This window comes from Coturnix japonica, chromosome 1, assembly GCF_054131305.1.
Source record: "Coturnix japonica strain WE chromosome 1, WE-NBRP24, whole genome shotgun sequence".
NCBI classification, from domain to species: Eukaryota; Metazoa; Chordata; class Aves; order Galliformes; family Phasianidae; genus Coturnix; species Coturnix japonica.
This window is the reverse complement of record NC_140663.1, coordinates 131,284,636-131,289,703: the sequence shown is the minus strand read 5'-3', so window position 1 is coordinate 131,289,703 and position 5,068 is coordinate 131,284,636.

Genomic DNA, 5,068 nt, shown 5'->3' with positions numbered 1-5,068 from the left:
TTTCTATGGCTTGATATCTTCTTAAAACTATATTATTATTATTTTCTTTTTATTAATGCCTGCCAACAATTATTTTACTATCTGTGTTAATAAATCTCCTAAAACCGCTATCCTGACAGTAATATTTGAGTGATGTGGAAACCATGATGAGTGCTACATAGAAAAATGGATGTTGGGTTAGATGATAGTTCCCATCTCATGCCAAATACAAGGAAGTTGATCCTGCTTGGTTCAGCTATGTGACTTTAAATGGCAGTGACTGTTAACAGAATAGTATCTGCTGTACAGTGGTCTTTATAATGGGCTGCGCTATCCTTGCAGTTATCCCACAAAAGCTCTTCAATCCCACATGGGAAACTTTCAGCATCTGAACAAAGCTGCTGCACTCATCAAAAGTTGAAATACAAAGTACTTACTTGTAAAAATATTTTCTAAATCTAAAGATACTGAAAATGTACTAACATAGACATGTCTGCATTTTGACATGTATTAGCTGCACATTTCTATAACTTGATTATTTTTTTTCTCCCTATTTTATAGTTTCAAGATTTATTTGATATCTTTTGATGCTTTTCATCTTTGATAAGGAAATATGAAATCTTCCCACAAAATTCTACGAGATGCTGCTAGGGAGATTTATAGATGATAGTTAAATAAACTTTGTCGAATTAAAGCCTTAACTGCTAAAGAAATGGCAGAGCAATGAATTCATTACTTCTTTCTTGCTTCTTAATTCAAGATAACATAGTTAATCTTCAGTTTTTATCCAAGAGTACACGAATCTGTCTCCATTTCCAGACCCACCGGTCACATTTAGACCTTACTCAGGGACGGCTTTTGCATTCCTTAAAAGTTTAGGAAAGTAAAAAGCTCACATTGGCCTCTGGAGGTCACTGTAGCTCTACACAAAGAGAACCACTAATTAACGACTGACTCGGAAAGGATTTGGAGACAGAGTGTTCTGGAATATGTATGTTTACGGTGTGAAAACTGTGTGATAAAAACAAGAAAATCCTATAGCAGAAAGTGACTTTTTTTTTTTTTTTTCCCCTTTCTTTCCCAAATTGTGCATATTTAGGGTTTATTTTGAGCAAATAGTGTAGGAGTCCACTTCCCACATGTTCCTTTCCTACGTGCTATGGAAATTTCAAGTTGCTTGGTGCGCAGGAGGGGGCTTCATGCTAGAGCCCATTTTCTCATCTTTGCATAAAGAAGGAAATTTCTTATCAAGGAGTATTTGCAGCCTCCTTGTGACTGTTCTGCTCCTCTTAGCTGACCACCTCTCTGGGAAACCTATAGCTGAGGATGTAGGAAAATTACAGATTACTGTATTGGGAGGATTTTCTGACACTTTTCCTTTTCCCCTCTCTACAGTGAAGTGCACCATCTGCCCTTCAGAAGACATATGATGTGTTCAGCCCACAATTGCACACTCCCTGGGGAACCCACCCTCCTGGGGCAAGACCAAAAAGCAGCTTTTGCTACTCTTGGTCACTGAAGCATAGACAAGAGAGTAACTGGTTATAGCTATTCTGTCACTAAACTGCCTTGACTTAAATTTGTTACCTGCACGTATAACAGGGGCACCAGGTAAGTTTGCAAAAACCTGTCTAAATAGATGGCTAGACTGTCTGGCCTTCACACTGTTCTGACACCCATGCAGTGTCTCTTGCTGCAGTGGCACTGCTGTCAGCAGTTGAGCCGCCAGCTTGAAGCCAGCTCAGGAATGCTGAAGCGGTGGTGGTAATACATCAAGTGCTTTTCTGCTGCAGAACACTTTAGCATATGCTCATGCTCTGGCATGGCTATGTGTCCCTGACATCAAATGGAGCATAAGAATTGGAGGACATAAAAACTTTTAAAAAGATGTAGAATCTGTTAAATTCTTGTACCAGAGTGCTTATGAAATATCCCATCTCTTGTACTCTAATAGCTGTTCCTTGGAGCTGTTTCACAGGAAGACACAGATCTTGCCTCCAAAAAGCCTTCAGCTAAAGAGAAATAGCATATGAAAAGTACAAGTGAGGAAAAATGCAGAGAGACTGACGTACATCTCTATTTACTGATCCACTTCTACTGAAAGCACTGAGTTCTGGGCTCACCCTACTTAAGCTACAATCCTTGTGCTCACCCTACCTAAGCTACAATCCTGGCTGCTTTAATTTCCTTTCATAATTTGGCAAAACAAAAGGCAGGAAAAGTCACAAATGTGGTGTGTTTTTGGAAAGAAGCCAGAGCCCCTCAATTACCTTCTTCTGAGGGAGGTCATAACAAGCCAGTTTAATGGAAAAAAAATCCACGTGAGCTTTAAGATCCACTGTTTATATGTACACAGACATCTGTTTGATAATCTATGCAAATAACTCTCATGCCCATATCTGGGCACTGATAATACAAGTTGTGGCTTATGTGTTTGGAAGATGAACATACTGTGAGTTAAGATAAAAGGCAACCAGATTCTAGAGTGAAAGTCTGGGGGTTCACCTGTCTGCATAGATGTTTAGCCTTGATGCAGTCAGTGCAAATCAGAGTTGTAATGGGCTTATGCAATGCACAACAGCCCTTCAAGGTATCTAGTGCAGGTGTGTACTCTGACTGTTACTATACTGCAGCTGCTGGTTTTCTGTCTGCAACACAGTCTATCTCAACAAAGAGGCAAAGAATTTGGGCTTGAGATTTTGACATTTCCCTTCAAAACATGCATTGTCTGATTTTTCCTGGTGAGAGAATGTCCACAAAGTGGTTAAGCCTCTTTGTTTCTATTTAGATATGCTTGGAATGATTATTAAAGGGGATTTCATGAGTGTTTCATTGACCTTTCCCTTAGGAGTATTGCCCTTTAGACAGCACATTTTTAAGGCTGAAGTTATCTGTTAGAGTTTTTCAGTGCCTTCACAAACTCTCACAACATCTCTCACTCCATCTAAGAAGCTGTTACAACATTAAAATTGACATACTTGACTTCACTATGTGCGTAAATGCGATCAATACATCATTAGAATTGAGTCCTGAGCTACAGTTTGAAGGAGGATACACAGTTCATTGCATGTGTCCCCTGCACAAAAGATAGTGTAAAAATGCTTTAGAAGACATCAGGTGAAAATGGAAAAATAGAGGAATGAGCTCAAGGTTGGTATCATTGCTGGGCAACGGTACCACAAGCCATAAGGATCCTTTGCCACAAAGAAGTTACTAAATTCCTGCCTGTTGCAAGTCTTGTCTCAACAGGATTACAGACAGAAGAGAGAGGCTGGTGCAAAGAACCCCATGTGAGGGTCAAGGTATGAGCTCTGCTGCTTCCAGCTGGCAGGAGCTGGAGAGGCTTAAATGCTGACTTTGGAGGTTGATCTGATTTTCTAGCTTTCTGAGCTTGTTTCTTTTAAAATCAAACACGGGAATATATTTGGGGCTACTGTTTCCTTATCTGTGTTTGAATCCTCTAAAACTTGAGCAGAGGGCAGTGACACCAGGTTTTCAGGAGGAGTCTGGGTAGAGTGTGGAGCAAACTCACAGGTTTCCAGGTCGGACCTGAAGAAAAAGGGACAATGAAGCCATGAGGTGCAGCAGAAGGGCAGCACCAGGCACTTAAAGACCTGAGAGAAGGTGGCTGCTGGTGCACTTTCTCAGTATTGAGGAACCTCACTCACTCTTCCTCAGAGAGAATATGGGAGTCATGCTCTCAGAAACTCAGCAGCCAAACTGGCTGTTTTCAGAACGTTTTGTGCATGTATTCTTCTCCTACCAGTTTGTGTATCAGAAAAAAAAGAAAGATTTTGGAGGAAGAGAGGGTAGTTTTCAAGGGATTCACTACAATGATTTCACTGTAGAACATTGTCTTAAGGGGAAATTTTTTATAATGGTTAACATTTGATCTTGACCTCCAATATCATTTGGAAAATCAGCTCTGTAGCTGCTGATTAGGAAGTGTGTCTGATTCCTGTATAAAGAGCGGCCATAAACAGGAGATCTAACACCTTGAAGACATTATCAATCAGTCTGTCTTTAACACCTCATCATCCTCTTCAGAAGAAACAAGGCCAAACATGCAGTCTGACTTTGCTTATTATTTATAACTGACTGACGGATTCTGAGGAAGTGTCTTCATTCCTACCTCTGTTTTCTGATCAAATATTATTTTCCTGCTGAGTGTTATGATGTCTAGATTTTCTCAGGCATTCAGTATTTCCAGTTTTTTTTAACCAGTTCTTCCCTTTTTTTGTTTCAAAGGACTGTTGCTTGAGCTCTTACCATGTGTTCCCCTTGTGGAATGCCCTAAGGAGCCTATTACGTGTCTCATTCTATGCACCTCTTGTTTTACATGCCCATATGTTCACCATGGTGGCACATCTGAGAGCAAAGCTCAAACTTCCTGATCTGTATTTTCAAGCTGCTCATGTTCTTCTTCACTTTCTGTCATCACAAATCCAACCCCTAGCTGATGGAGATGAGCAGATTAAAGCAAGTAATCTTTGCATACACTCATAAGCCCTGTTCAGCAAAAACCTTGAGATATTATGGATCATGAGACATAAGAGACAGGGGTGATGGTGCAAATTGGATGTGTCACTTCGTGTCTTCAGTGTCACTAAGTTTTGTCTTAGCTCCTTAATGTGCGGTTGCTTTCAAAGGAATAATGTGGTCTCAGGCTTTCTCAGCCTTTCCCTTTTAGTAGGCTCAGACAGTCCTTGTTTTGTTATTACCTTTTATTCCTTTCTAAACTTCTTAGGGCTTGTCATCTCCACCAGGACAGCCCTGAAATGCAAGCAAGTTGAAGGGGTTTCTCTGTTCTGTGGGAGAGGTGATGGTCAGATCCCAGCTTGGCTCCAGATCTCAGACACCTCTGCCATACAAGGCTGTGTGATGACCTCTTCTCGGGTGACCTGATGACTATTGCAGATGCCAAAACATTGCCAGCAACTGCAGGAACATAGAAATAGTCTTTACTACGATGCTTCTGTGAGAAGAGTGGAGTTGTTCCATGCTTCATGTAGAGGTGGAAGGACTGTCCTGGCTTTCACAGAATCACAGAATCACAGAATTACCCGGGTTGGAAGGGACCTCAAGAATC